Source organism: Nicotiana tabacum, chromosome 8 (assembly GCF_000715075.1).
Source record: "Nicotiana tabacum cultivar K326 chromosome 8, ASM71507v2, whole genome shotgun sequence".
In the NCBI taxonomy this organism is placed as follows: domain Eukaryota; kingdom Viridiplantae; phylum Streptophyta; class Magnoliopsida; order Solanales; family Solanaceae; genus Nicotiana; species Nicotiana tabacum.
Genome location: NC_134087.1, coordinates 54,160,259 through 54,176,512, shown reverse-complemented (window position 1 = coordinate 54,176,512; position 16,254 = coordinate 54,160,259). Strand labels below are relative to the sequence as shown.

General features: G+C 36.2%; 1 pseudogene; it reads left to right on the top strand.

Annotated features, from left to right (window-relative positions):
* Positions 1-9,550: 9,550 nt before the first annotated feature.
* On the top strand, positions 9,551-14,523 carry LOC107770837 (protein DETOXIFICATION 56-like; annotated as a pseudogene).
* Positions 14,524-16,254: the final 1,731 nt, after the last annotated feature.

Below are 16,254 nucleotides of genomic sequence, written 5' to 3'. Positions count from 1 at the left end.
AACGCAGTTTTTACATCCATCTAAACTAGTTCCAAATCCAATTGTGCTATCAAAGCCAACATAATTCTAATGGAGGAATGTTTTACAACTGGAGAAAATACTTCATTGTAATCAATTCCCTCCTTTTGAGCATATTCTTTGGCCACCAATATTGCTTTGTAGCAAAAATCTTTTTGGTTAGGAAATCCTTCTTTCTTTGCAAATACCCATTTGCACCTAATTGTTTTCTTTCCCTTCGGGAGATTGGTCAATCTCCATATATGATTCTGATGAAGGGACTGTATTTCATCATTCATGGCAATCCTCCACTTATCTTCTTCTGAACTTTGGAGTGCGTCTTTATAAGTGGTAGGAACATCATCAGCTACAATTGAGGCGGCACAAGCAACCGTCTCTATAAGACGAACGGGTTTTGTTATTGTCCTTTTTGGCCTGCTAGTTGAAATTGATTAAAGTTGTTGTTGAGATTCCTGAGTTGGAATCTCCCTCTCTACTGGCTCTTCTTCTAGAGGATAATCTTCATTTGTTTCCTCCTCTACTTCTTGTGTAGAAAAAATAAATTTTCCCACAAACTCCACCTGCTTAGAAGCACCCTCATTTTGTTTGGTATCTTCTATTACCTTATTTACCATAGCAGATTCATCAAAAGAAACATCCCTGCTGAATATTACTTTCTTTGTCATAGGACACCATAAGCGATATCCTTTGACTCCAGAAGTAATCCCCATAAAATTAGCCTTCTTTGCCCTTGGATCTAATTTTGACTCTGTCACATGATAATATGCAGTTAAACCAAATACGTGCAAAGAGTCATAATCTACAGCAGGTTTTCCATACCATTTTTCAAATGGTGTCTTGCCATCAATAGCAGCAGATGGTAGACGATTATTGAGGTGGCATACATATGTAACTGCCTCAGCCTAAAATTCTTTGCCCAAGCCAGCATTGGACAACATACCTCGTACCTTCTCCAGCAAGGTCCGGTTCATACGTTCTGTCACTCCATTCTGTTGTGGTGTATGTCTGACAGTGAAGTGTCGGACGATGCCATCATTTTCATAGACCTTATTGAAATGATCATTTTTGTATTCACCTCCATTGTCCATGCGAATACACTTAATCCTCCTGCCTGTTTGATTCTCCACCATCGTCTTCCATTTGAGAAAAATTCCCAATACTTCATCTTTGCTCTTCATTGTATACACCCACACTCTTCGGGAAAAATCACCAACAAAGGTTACAAAATAGTGTTTCCCACTCAATGAAAGTGTTTTGGAAGGACCCCAAACATTAGAGTGTACATAATTCAAAATACCTTTAGTATTATGGATTGTTGTACCTAATTTAACCCTTGTCTGTTTCCCTTTGACACAATGCTCGCAAAACTCCAAGTTGCAAGCCTTTACTCCTTTTAACAATCCTTGATCTGATAAAGTTTTCAAGGATTTACCTCCAGCATGTCCCAAGCGCATGTGCCATAGCCTGGTTGCTTCTGCCTCTTTTTCGTCACTGAATGTTACTATCGCTGTCCCAATAATTGTACTACCGCGATAATGGTACATGTTATTGTTCTTCCGATTGGCCTTCATTACCACTAGTGCACCGAAGCATACTATCATCACTCCATTTTCTGCAATGATTTTGAACCCTTTTGATTCTAGGGCTCCCACAGAGATGAGATTCTTCTTCAAATCCGGTACATATCAAACATCTGTTAATGTTTTGATCATTCCATCATGGTTCCTTAATCGTATTAAACCAATGTCATATGAGGTAAGAGTGTTGTTATCCGCTGTGTGGATGACTCCACATTCCCCTTCTTGAAAATCCACGAACCAGTCCCTGTTGGGACATATATGATAGCTACAAGCCGGGTCCATCAACCATATGTCTGATAATGTTGATGGCTCTGTTGTAACTAATGAGAAGTCTGAATCATCACAATCAGCTACATTTGAATCCATAATGGCCTTTCTATTGTTATGTTTGGCCTTATTCTTCACTTCGGACAGTTTTTCTTCCAGTGTCCCTTTTCTCGACAAAAGGCACATTCATCTTTGCTGGGTCTAGATCTTGACTTGGATCTTCCCTTCTTTGTACTCATTTGATTTTGAGGACGACCCCTTACAACCAGTGCTTCTCCTTCTCCCCCCTTTTGTTTTTCTCTCTTTCTTTGTTCATAGCTGTACAAAGCCGAACAAACTTCTCTGAGAGAAATTTTGTCATTCCCATGGAGTAGAGTAGTTTCAAGGTGCTCGTACTCATCAGGAAGTGACCCCAATAACATCAAGGCCAAGTCACCATCATCAAAATTTGCATCCATAGTTTGCAAATCTGTGACCAACTTATTGAAACTGGTGATATATTCGTTCATTGTGGTACCACGAACATAGGTGAAGCGAAATAGTCTCTTCTTCATGTACAATTTATTTTGACTGTTTTTCTTCAAAAATTTATCCTCCAGTGCTTTCCATAATTTACTTGCAGAAGTTTCCTTTGTGTATGGATATTTCTGCTCTCTAGCAAGGCAGGATCGAATGGTACCGCAAGCAACACGGTTGATAATTCTCCAATCTTATTCTCCAATAACATCTGGTCTTTTTTCTTCAATGGCAAGATCTAGCCCATGTTGAAAAAGGACATCTAGAACCTCGCCTTGCCACTTCCCAAAATGTCCTGATCCGTCAAAAATTTCTACTGCAAATTTTGCATTTGACACAATTCTTGTCATAAGTGAAGATGTCAATGATGACGTATTGTTGACACTTGATGTAGATTCTTCTTGTTTATTGTTTCCCATCTTTGACACAAATATTATTTAATAGCTGACGACAAAAAATCAAGATTATTTCCTTTCTGGTGTGGAAGATCAGACTAAGCTGCAACCACAGAGCATACTCAGACAGAACCTTGACTCAGTTACCAAGATAAATCTTTTCTGATGTGAAAGATCAGAGTATGCTGCAACCACAAAGCATACTTAGACAGTACCTTGGCTCTTATACCAATTGTTGCGGAAGCCAAATGTATATAGTGTGAATGAGTCACTACTACTATATCAAAAATTATGGCAGCCACCAAATAAGAAATAAGACAATAAAGCAACAATAAAAGGAACACCAGAATTTACGAGGTTCGGCCAATTTTGCCTACTTCCTCGGACACAACCAATATTTTATTCCACTCCAAAAATACAAGTGAAATAATATTAAAGAGAGAAGATACAAATGCCTTCAGAAGATAAGAAGGCAAATGAGAGGTGTGTTTAAATCTTAAACATTAGGCCTCCTTTTATAGGGAAAAATTCTCAAACCCAAATTGTCACCCACCGATGTGGGACTTTTGACAATCAACAGTAACATACTCCGAATCTTAGCGACATCCTTTGAAAAGGAATTCGTCACTTCCTTCACAGATGCATCAATGAGAGCCTTGAGTTTGAGTTTTTCGTCCTCCATTGAAGACCTCTGGATGAAAGCACCAATGTAACAAATCACTTATTCAGACACTTCTATTACTTCAACAATGACTGAAAATTACAAGATACTAAACTGAAATACAATGAAAGGAGAAAAGGGATGAGAAGCTCAGAGGAGATGATACAGACAAGGGAGAAGGAAGATGAGGAGGAGCAGACATTTCATTCAACAATAGGCATGCCCGGCATATCCCCTGGATCCCAAATATAACTCTACGATAATCTATTCGGATGTTTAATTCTTGAGCTTTCTCTTAAATTAGGTCCTGACCCAATAGTCCTAAATGGATCCGTCTTGTTCAAAAAATTTGGCCAAAAAGTCCTTACTGCATTAGCCTTGTTCACAACTTCCTTCAGTTATGTTACTATATACCAGTTTCATGTGATAGTTGAATATTTATGTTACAGTAGTCTCTAAAGCTTTGTGATCTATATAGCCGTTTCATGTGATGATCAAATTTTTTGTTTTCAGTACCTTCTAAAGCTTTATACGAAATGCTACAATTGATTCTTTAAGATCAAGTGAGAATTTATCTGCATCACTTGCAATTTCAATTTCAAATCCCCTACCAATTCTGTCCCACATTATTCTCCATTTCTACAATGTGTTATCATGTGGTTTAAGAAAAAATTCTTAAGAAATTATGGGACAATTGAATATTATTTTCTTTTCTTCCAAAACAGATCAAGATAGAATTTTAACCTTGCAAGAATCTAGTTACTCTAAAAAATTAAAATAGTTACTCCTTTATGTGAATATGTTTGGATTTCAAGAGTTAAGCGAGCTATTCTTTGACCATAATTTTTTCATATGCCTTTTAACCATTTTAATTTATTAATTATTATGACCTATAGTACTTTTATATAGTTTTTAAATATGTAAATTTTATTTCAAAAAATATAACAATATTGTATGTTCAAATATACAGTCAATATAAAGTTTGAATCTCAATAAGCGAAATGTGTCATATACGATGGAATAAAGTGAGTACTATTTTGTACAACTTAAAATGACAAACTAGTTGGCAATAAATGCCATAACCGTATGATTAATAACTTGTACCGAAAGGCTATGCCACTTTAAAATTTTGTTAATTTGCTTCTTGGGGAAAAAAGGGAAGAAGAGGGAAGAAAGTGGTAATTTGACTTGAAAAAAAAAAGGCTCGCTGCTAACTCAACTAAATAACAAAAGAAATAGCATTATGAACGATGCATACTGCAGCACGAAAATTTTCTTGAAAATGTACAATATCGATGTATATCATGTTGGATAAACACGTTACACATGGAAGATGAGTATATATTGCACACATTGAAAAAACTACAGTTAGTGGTGAAATTTTTTGGATAATTTTTTCACGCCCAAAAGAGTAAATGTATAAGCAATAGTTAATCTTTCATAAAGAATTCTGAGCCATTTTAGCAAAAGAGTAAAAATGTGTAAAAAACATTTAATCTTTCAATAAAGAATTCTGAGTATTGTGTTATTTTAGCAAAAGAGTAATAATGTCTAGGCAACAGTTAGTCTTTCATAAAGATTTATGTCCCGTGTTATTTTCTTCTTTTTTAGTGTGACTCTTTTTTATTCTCATCACGCACTATAAATTCACCACCAAAACTTTCCCTCTCTAATTGGCTTTCTTTCCTCAATTGGCAGTTACAAGAATAGCCATCTTTTTATACCATCACTTACAAAACCAACACCTTCACAAATTTAACAACTTATCATTCTTGTGCAAGCTGATAATAGGCGAAATCTAGGTGATTTAGCTATTGTTTATGCTTCCGTTTGATTATATTCCGATGGCATATTATGGTTAATTGATGAAAAATAGGCTCTAATTGTGATCTGTATATATTGCAGGATGAGGAGCCTAAATGATGCTTTCAAGAGGGGATTGGAATGATTTATAAGCAAGAACAACCCCTAGGAGTCGAGGGTGCGCAAAGATGAGACGGAAAAATGGACAAAATCGAGCTACTGAAGCGCGCGAAGTTCCAAACTTCGCGCAATAGTTCGCGAGTGTTTCTGCCTGGAAGGCAAGAGAAGCGCGCGAACTATCGCGCGAACTTTCAAACTTCGCGCTTGTCCTATCCGGAGAGACTTTATTTAGGGGTAAAATTGGAATTCCTTCTTAATCCCACTCAACATACATAAAGCAAGAGCTCCATTATTAGGTAGATCAGTTTTTAGAGGAAGAAATAATTTTAGAGAGAGAAAGGGAAGAGAAGACTCAATCTTGAAGTGAAGAAAAGATGGGGATTACAATCTTAAGGATTCAAAGAGTTCTTCTAAACTTTCTTCTATTTGTTTGTTAATATTATGTTTAAAACTTTTATTGTTGATTTTTGTATGACTATGAGTAGCTAAAAACTCTAGTATTCTTGGGTCATGGATGTTAGATAATTATGTTATTTGAAGCTTAGATTGAAGATCTTGAATTTATTGTTATGGGTTGTTTATTTGATTCTGCTTCTAATTATTTTACTGCGTAACTAACAGTGAAATATTATTTACGAATCTTGAATTAAACTTGACAAAAGAAATTCTTGGTTGCATATAGAATCAAATAGAACAAGTTTTGAATCTCGGGCATCGGGTGAAGAATTCACAATTAAGATAGACATATACTTAATTGCCTTGTTTGGTTGAAAAATAGGAATTGTAAATGCATTCTTGCTAATATTAATACCATAGACATATAGGTATTAGTTTAACTTGAATAGATGCATAAGAACTCGAAAGATTCTTATGAATATTATTAACCTTATAATCAATAACCCGGATAATTCAATAAATCCATCTTAAGCTAAAATAGTAGCATAATTTCTAGCAAGTCCATGACCCGGGAATATATTTATCCAAATTGTTATAAACATATTGTGGAATTGGTGTAGTAATTTTGTATTGAATTATTGTGCAATTATTAAGTAAGTTGTAAATTGGTTCTTTAAATATTTTATAATAATATAGCATAAATTGATAATTGTTTGAGTCTACATCAGTCGAGAAGTTGATCACAATTCCTCGTGGGAACGATACTCTACTCACTACTATATTACTTGTCGATCGCGTACACTTGCGTGAGTGTTTTGGTAGGAAAAAAAATGGTAGAAAAATTAGACTTTTCCCTACGACGGATCTTTTAGACGAATTTTCTTGAGGGAACTGAGCTCATAGAAAACAACAAAAAGATTTTTGTTTTTATTTTGTATTTTTAGGTAGTATAAAAATTCCCCCTTGGTTTTTATTTAAGCCGCGGTTCTTTTCCAAGGGTTTATCTTGAACCGGGCATAGGTAGTTTTAAATTTCTGTTTTTATATTTTTTTATTTGGTAGACTAAAATAAGGAGTTATAAGCTATAGAAAAGTAAACCCATAGCGTTGACACACCTGAACACAATAGACCCTAGAGTGTAACGCTTAGTCCTAATTGTTGAATCTTACTGAAAGTGCCTTAATTTGTATGTTTGTACTGAATTGAATGCTCGTAATGGAGTGTCTTGATGAGCTGATCTGGAATGAGTCATATGCCATGTGTGGTGAGTATTTGTGTAGTCCATGTATTGTACTTGTGTCTAGAACTTGCCCAATATGTGAGTTGAAGCGAAATTTGAGGTGATGCTCGGTTTGAAAAATGATGTTAGGCTTTCTTTGACCTTTTTGAGCTTAACTGCTTATTACAAATAAAATTTGTCCCTAGTTAACCCTTTTGAGCCTTCAGACTTTTTGTTTGGCGCCCGCATTACAAGCCTATACCCTTTTGTTCTTAATTGACAGTGTTTTGATCCTTTTACCTCTTAAAGCACTTTAATTGTGAGAAGAGCGCTAAAAGAAGTAAGAAGAAAATAAGTGTGGGGTGACTTTTGGGTGGAACCAATAAAAGGATGAAAGGTGCACTTATGTTGTAAACGAATACACCACTAGCAGAAATTGAGTGGCAAGAAAAAAAAAGAGATAATTACATTGTGTTTTGCTCTAGCTAGTGGGAATGAATTAATAGAGTGCTTAAAGAAGAAGGGCGTATTTGTGGGATGATATTGTGTATAAATGAGAGGTGGGTTCAAGAATTTATGCTGAAAATTGCTCGTGTGATGTGTTAAAGTGCTTAGGGGTTGAGTCACTATTCCTAAATACATCTTACCCGTCCCTTAGCCCACATTACAACCATGAAAAAGTCCTAATTGATTTTGGATCGAGCTAGCCTACCTTAGTAGAGATTTACATTAAGGGCAAGCTTATGGTACCAATTGCATGCATGTGACCTCTGTTGTGAGAGTGAGTGATTTCCTTGATATATGTGAATATATGAATTAAATGTGGTGGATTGAACTCAGATTTTGTTGATGTAATTGTGAGGGCATATGAATCGTGACGGAGAAGCAAGTCTTGATTTCTGTGTAAAGTACTTTGAGGAAGTGTGAATATTGCATGGCACTTGAGAGTTGGCTTTGAGGCTAGGATTGTTCACTGCTAGGCGTAATACATATACATTGTTCTAGGTGTAAAGCGTTAAGGGAAATGGTTGAGCTAAGGATTCTCTAGATAATATAGTTGATTGCTCGAGGACTAGCAATGAATTAAGTGTGGGGTGTTGATAATAGGCGAAATCTAGGTGATTTAGCTATTGTTTATGCTTCCGCTTGATTATATTCCGATGGCATATTATGGTTAATTGATGAAAAATAGGCTCTAATTGTGATCTGTATATATTGCAGGATGAGGAGCCTAAATGATGCTTTCAAGAGGGGATTGGAATGATTTATGAGCAAGAACAACCCCTAGGAGTCGAGGGTGCGCAAGGACGAGACGGAAAAATGGACAAAATCGAGCTACTGAAGCGTGCGAACTACTGCACGAAGTTCCAAACTTCGCGCAATAGTTCGCGAGTGTTTCTGCCTGGAAGCCAAGAGAAGCGCGCGAACTATCGCGCGAACTTTCAAACTTCGCGCGATAGTTCGCGCGTGTCCTATCCGGAGAGACTTTATTTAGGGGTAAAATTGGAATTCCTTCTTAATCCCACTCAACTTACATAAAGCAAGAGCTCCATTATTAGGTAGATCAGTTTTTAGAGGAAGAAATAATTTTAAAGAGAGAAAGGGAAGAGAAGACTCAATCTTGAAGTGAAGAAAAGAAGGGGATTACAATCTTGAAGCAAGGATTCAAAGAGTTCTTCTAAACTTTCTTCTATTTGTTTGTTAATATTATGTTTAAAACTTTTATTGTTGATTTTTGTATGATTATGGGTAGCTAAAAACTCTAGTATTCTTGGGTCATGGATGTTAGATAATTATGTTATTTGAAGCTTAGATTGAAGATCTTGAATTTATTGTTATGGGTTGTTTATTTGATTTTGCTTCTAATTATTTTACTGCGTAGCTAACAGTGAAATATTATTTACGAATCTTGAATTAAACTTGACAAAGGAAATTCTTGGTTGCATATAGAATCAAATAGAACAAGTTTTGAATCTCGGGCATCGGGTGAAGAATTCGCAATTAAGATAGACATATACTTAATTGCCTTGTTTGGTTGAAAAATAGGAATTGTAAATGCATTCTTGCTAATATTAATACCATAGACATATAGGTATTAGTTTAACTTGAATAGATACATAAGAACTCGAAAGATTCTTATGAATATTATTAACCTTATAATTAATAACCCGGATAATTCAATAAATCCATCTTAAGCTAAAATAGTAGCATAATTTCTAGCAAGTCCATGACCTGGGAATATATTTATCCAAATTGGTATAAACATATTGTGGAATTGGTGTAGTAATTTTGCATTGAATTATTGTGCAATTATTAAGTAAGTTGTAAATTTGTTCTTTAAATATTTTGTAATAATATAGCATAAATTGATAATTGTTTGAGTCTACATCAGTCGAGAAGTTGATCACAATTCCTCGTGGGAACGATACTCTACTCACTACTATATTACTTGTCGATCGCGTACACTTGCGTGAGTGTTTTGGTCGCAACACAAGCCCTCTATTTTCAAGTAAGAAATCACTAAAACATAAAGAACTCCACCAGTATCTGGCAAATAACTACCATCCCTGAAGCAATGACCAAAAAATGGTCAGAAAATCTCATAGAAAATACCCTTTTAGAAATGAAATTACAAAGAGGAATAGTACTCCCTCTGATGGCTATTGTCACGACCCAAACCCGGACCCGGTCGTGATGGTGTCTCTCGTGAAGACAAGCCAGCCGACACTTCCTATTTTTCAATTATTAACAATTAAGCATTTAAGAAACGGTCAAATCATGATAAAATAAATCCGAAATAACAATGATAACATAAATACGCGGAAGAACACCCATACACAGCCCTAACCGGGATGTCACTAGTCATGAGCATCTATAAGTCATAATACAATTCTGCTAAATACATAACTAGTACAACTGTCTGAAGGGAAATAGAAGCGACAAAGGAGTAGAGACATGGGGCTGCGAACGTCAACAACTACCTCGTAATCTCTGAAGCCCGTCTGAAGCTGGAGGAATCAACACTCGGGAGCGGAACCAGCTATGCCTGAATCTACACACAGGGGTGCAGGGAGTAAAGTGAGTACTCTAACTCAGTGAGTAACAAATGTAAATAACGACTGAAAGTAAGAAAACACGTAAGGCACAAGACATTCTATAATGAAGCATTAAACCATTTAAACATAGAAAAACAGTGAAAAGTCAAGTAAATCCTCTTTAAACAAGTAAATAAGTAATTGACAGGTAATTAAGGTAAAGTAAACAAATAGAAGTTTGCCCTTCGGGCACAGTATCAACAAATCCGCCCTCGGGCAATATCTCAGAATAATGCCAGCCCCTCGGGCTCAATCTCATATCATAATGGGTAACCGCCCTCACTGCTGGTGTGCAGACTCCGGGAGGGGCCCATTACGGCCCAAGCGCAATAACAAGTCATCTCGTGGCATCAAACTAGGCCCTCGGCCTCATATCAATCAAGCCACCTCGTGGTATACATATCTCAGGCCCTCGGCCTCATATCAGTGTTGCCTTACAACGTAGGCCCTCGACCTTACTCAGTCAAAAATCATCACGAGCCTCTCGGGCAATAGTAAAATGATGTTTCTCAGCCCAAACATCATTTAAAATATCATTTAAGTATTAAAACTGAGTAAACATGGCTGAGTAGTAAAATAGTGGAAAATAACATGACTGAGTTCAAGTATAAAGTCAAAACAGTGAGGAAATATCAATAAAAATTCCCGAAGGGTTCAAATAGTTGGCACTAAGCCCAAATATGACATTCAGCCCAAATAATGATGATATCAAATAGTTTTCAATCAAATACGCGGTAAAACCATCAACCAGGACGGACCAAGTCACAATCCCCAATAGTGCACGACCCCACGCTCGTCATCAAGCATGTGCCTCACCTTAATATAGCACTACGATGTGCAATTCGGGGTTTCAAACCCTCAGAGCATCATTTACAATCATTACTCACCTCGAACCGGCTAAATCTCTAGCTCGCGACGCCTTTGCCCCTCGAATCGGCCTCCACGTGCGTCGAATCTATCTAAAATCAAAACGAGTACGTCAACATATGTTAAGGGAACAAAGCCCAAGCGAAAACAATCAACAAAGGCCACAAATCCCGAAATTACCAAAACTTGACCCCCAGGCCCACGTCTCGAAATTCGAAAATTTTCACATCAACGGATTCCTTATCTCCCCACGAGTTCATATATACCAAAACATCAAATTCCATCCACAAATGACCCTTCAAATCCCAAATGTTTGGTCTCTAATTTTAAGCCCTAGTTCTTCAATTTTAGGCTTAGATTCTATGATTTTCTAGGTGAAATTCACATAATAATCAAGTTTTAAGTCCAAAAATCTTACCTCTCAACGATTCCCCTTGAATCCCTCTTCAATCTCCTTCAAAGATCTCCCAAAATGACCAACTATGGAAGAAATAAACCCAATCCTTGCGGACAAGACGAGTTTAAAAACATTTCTGCCCAGGCATATTTTCCTCTTCGCAAACGCGGTCAAACCCTCGCGTTCGCGAAGCACAAACTTACTTTGACCAGCTTTTCCTCTATGCGAACGCGACATGACCATCGCGAATGCGATGCTTCCTCTACCTTACCCTTTGCGAACGCGCTCATCCTTCCGCGAACATGATGAACACTTGAGCTCGAACTCATCTGACCCAAATTCCTCTACGCGACCGCGAAGACCTTCTCGCGAACGCGATGCACCACTTCCCAACCCTCCGCGAACACGAAGCCCTTCTCGCGAATGCGAAGGCTTAATTCTTGCCTCCCTCAATTGCCTCTTCGCAAATGTGAGGCTCCACTCGCGTATGCGAAGGGTAAAATCTCTGCAATAGTTGAACAGATTTTTTGCAATTTCCTAACTCCAAAAATGATCCGATAGACCACCCGAAACTCACCCGAGGCCCCTGGGACCTCAACCAAAGGCACCAATATATCCTAAAACCTTATTCGAACTTGTTCCAATCACCAAAACACCTCAAACAACATCAAATCACACAAAACACATCAGATTCAAGCCTATCAACCGGAAATAGGAAAAATATCAATTTCGCCAATTCAAGCCTAAAACTACTCCAACCCTCCAAAACCCATTCCGATCACACTCCTAAGCCATAAATCACCTCTTGAAGCTAACCGAACCATCGGAACTCGCATCTGAGCCCTCTAACACATGAGTCAACATCCGGTTTACTTTTCCAACTCAAACTTCCTTAAAAGAGACTAAGTGTCTCAAACCTTACCAAAATCATTCTGGATTCGATCCGACTAACCCGATACCATAAAACATAGATAACGAAGCATAAAAAAGCAGAAATGGGGAAAACGGAGCCGTAACTCATGAGACAACTGGCCGGGTCGTCACAGCTATGAACTTCACATGGTTTGCAAAAACAGCCGCCACAACTGCATTTCTCGGCAGGGGCAGATGCACCTTTGTGCACCTCGTCGAAAAATCTAATTAAATATATATTTTATTAAATTTTTAATATTATAAATATCCATTATAAAAACAAAACGAACGTTATTGCGAAGAAGTGCGTCTTGGTTCAATGGCTAAGAAGCTAAGTTTGAACGGTAGGTAAGGGGTTCGAAGCTCAGCAGCTTGTATATGTTTTGCTATTTTTTTTCTTTCCTTTACTTTTTCTGGAAGATAACATCTTTTAAGCTTTCAAAATTAAGCAAGTTTATCATCTGAGATTCATTTAACTTGGAAGAAAGAATCAATGAGGCGAATCACATCTACGCAGTGAAAGAAATTTTAAGTTCCTTGAAATTTATTTAAATATGAGTGATTGTGTGATGCCTTATATATATAAAATAAAAATAGTACTATGACGCTTTATGAATAATTTTCAAAAAGTAAAAACTCGTCAAGAAAAATTATAATATTGTAATATATTGCATTTTATTGATATATATTGAATCTTTTTTATTTTTTTTAATATAGCATCACTGTTATATTTGTTTATTTATTCACTTTTTAAAATTGTCGACACCGCTTACGAAAAAATTTGCGTACGCCCTGAGGCTCGGAGATCTTTCGTTAGCAGGAGCCAAGTTGAGTTTTACCTTCGCAAACGTGACAGGATTCTCAGTCTTAAACGGTCTCAGTGGTGCTATGGAACCTATTTGTGGACAAGCATTTGGAGCCAAGAATCATAAGTTACTTCACAAGACCCTTGTCATGTCAACTTCTTTTTTACTACTTGTCTCAATTCCTATCTCTTTCTTGTGGCTTAACGTGGACAAAATCCTCATAACATGTGGCCAGCAAAATGACATTTCTACGGTAGCTAAGAAATATCTAATTTATCTCCTCCCTGATTTAGCAGTCACATCATTTTTGTGTCCACTAAAGGCTTACTTGAGCACCCAAAATGTTACAATACCAATTATGTTAAGCTCAACTCTAGCTGTTGCTTTGCATATACCGATTACTATGCTATTTTCAAGAACTAAGGGTATAATAGGAGTTTCTATGGCATATTGGATAACAGACTTTACTAATCATGATTCTTTTGGCTATTTATGTAATGATAGTAGAGAATAGAAAGGGAGGGGAATGGAAAGAAGGAGGCTGGTGGGAACAGGGGATTCTTGATTGGGTCAGATTGCTTAAACTCTGTGGACCATGTTGTCTTACTACTTGTCTTGAATGGTGGTGTTATGAGATATTGGTTTTGTTCACAGGGCGTCTCCCTAATGCTAAACAAGCAGTTGGGATTATAGCCATTGTATTGAACTTTGATTATTTGCTCTTCTCTGTTATGCTCTCGCTCGCGACATGTGCGTCCGTTCACGTATCCAACGAGCTCGGGGCAGATAGTCCTGCCCCTGCTTACCGGGCAGCATATGTGTCATTAGGCTTGAGTATTATTTTTGGGTTTCTAGGTGGCTCTGTAATGGCATGGGCAAGAGGAATTCGGGGTCCTTTGTTTAGTCATGACAAAGGGATAATAAGAGGAGTGAAGAAGATCATGTTGCTAATGGCGTTAATTGTAGTTGTTAACTTTCCTTTAGCAGTTTGTGGAGGAATTGTTCGTGGAACAGCACGGCCTTGGCTAGGGATATACGCTAATATCGGTGGATTTTACTTGTTGGCCTTGCCGTTGGGAGTAATTTTGGCATTCAAAGTTCATCTTGGGCTTGTAGGTCTGTTAACAGGGTTTATGGTTGGAGTAGTTATTTGCTTGGCCTTGTTGTTGGTGTTTGTTGCTAGAATTGATTGGGTTGGAGAAGCTAAAAAAGCACATATGTTAGCCTGCAATCAAGAAGAAGTTGCTGATGATCGGAAAAATTCGTCCATGGCTACGGAAAATGGCTCATGCTGATAGAGGCGAACCTAGAATATTAGGAATGGGTTCAAGTTTATTGTCACGACTATACTACTATAATACGTTAAGTAGTTTAAATGCTGAATCTCTCATCCTCATGACTAAAGTCACGCCTAACCTATAATAATTGTCATAAAATATATCAATCATAATAGGAAACTAAAGTTTGAGTAGTTTCTTTCGCAGATTTTCTTTAAAACCAGAGGCTAGAGAACTGATTGCAACTGCAGAGGGACTCTTCTAACGGCAGTGCTTTTAATCATAACGGTAAAGCCTGCCCACAACTACATCATTGTAAATTTTGTAATGAGTAAGAATCAGAAAGAATAAAATGGCTGAGAAACCTAATACAAGAGAAAGTTAATATTCCACCTGCTTGGTTTATGTAACATTACGTTCTTATTAGTCTGTTTCGAAAAGAATGATATACACCGAAAACAATTAACTTTATACTTCTTCATTTACCTTTAATGAAAAGCTTTACAATCATACAGAGATATTATGACATGTTTAAAGCCACAAATTTTAAAATTTTTATAATACACAAACTATATAATACGCGACGTAAATTGAAACAGATAAAGTAAAGTCATGTGACATGCTAGAACACCTCTTGGCAAGCTCTCCGCCCATTTTGCTTTGGAAAATTTTCGTTTCTATACCATATAGAAAATTATATTACCAAATATGTTCGTAGTTTGCATATTACCTATCATGCTAATAATATTTCTACAAATATAGACAATTCATTAAATAAGAAATTATTGTAGCTATAGGTTTCCTTATTTAGGAGCGCTAAAATTGGGAAATTAAATATTCTTCCAAATCTTCTACAATGCAAATCACGCACATTCATAATTATCGTCGGATTCGTTCCAAATTTTTCATACTCTGTTTTGCGATACACTCTGTTTCAATCTTTTTTCTGATTTCACAAATCAAAGACGACTAAATCTTCTACAATTCTTCTGCAACAAACGCAATTATGTCCAAATTTCAGTAATACAAAGCAAAGGAAAAGAGAGTAGCAATTCCACCGTTGACAGCTATTAAAAAGCTTTGAAGCTTTAAATTCAAATTTGGCTTTTCAAAAATCATTATTTGTTTGGATTGGGTGTTGTTGAAAATAATTAGGAATATGGTTTAGAGTTTATATCTCAATTTTGAGGGACTTTGGTGAAGATTAGACTTGGTTTTGGCTGAATTTCGGATTGAAACTCGAAGAAGAAAAAGAAAAAGATATGACATACATTATATTGCAGAAATTGTAGACTGTTGTTTATTTATTTTTCTTTTATTCATTTACATATTGTATGAAAGTTGAACAACATTGTATAAAAATTATATTTAAGTGATATTATATTGTAGTTGTATATAACTTAGTAGAAATAATGTACGAAAATTGTAGATAAGTTGTATAATATATAATTAGTTGTATGAAAATTATTTTTACTATGTATAAATCAGATACAAAATATACAAAGACATATTGTATAAAATTTGTATGTAAGTTTTATGTTATTGTAGTTGTATTTCACTGGGTGAAAATAATGTGTGAAAGTTGTAGAAAATTGTAGATAAGTTGTAGTCCTCTATAACGGGAGATATTGGCATATCAAGTAACTTTAGTGTTCCAAACAAACATGCATGAAAATAAAGATAAATTCTGTTATGAACAGTTTGTAGAAATTTTGTAGATAATTTGTAGAAGCATTGAAATTCTGTATTTTCATATTAACTTTTCAAATGATATGTAGTTTTATTGTAAAATAAATGTAGAAAACAAGCCATTGTGAGTCTTATTTGACTCATTCCTCACATTCAACCTATTCTACAAATTCACGCTTCTTTAAATACAATACAACCATATTTTCTTGAATTTAAAGGTATAGCAATATATATAT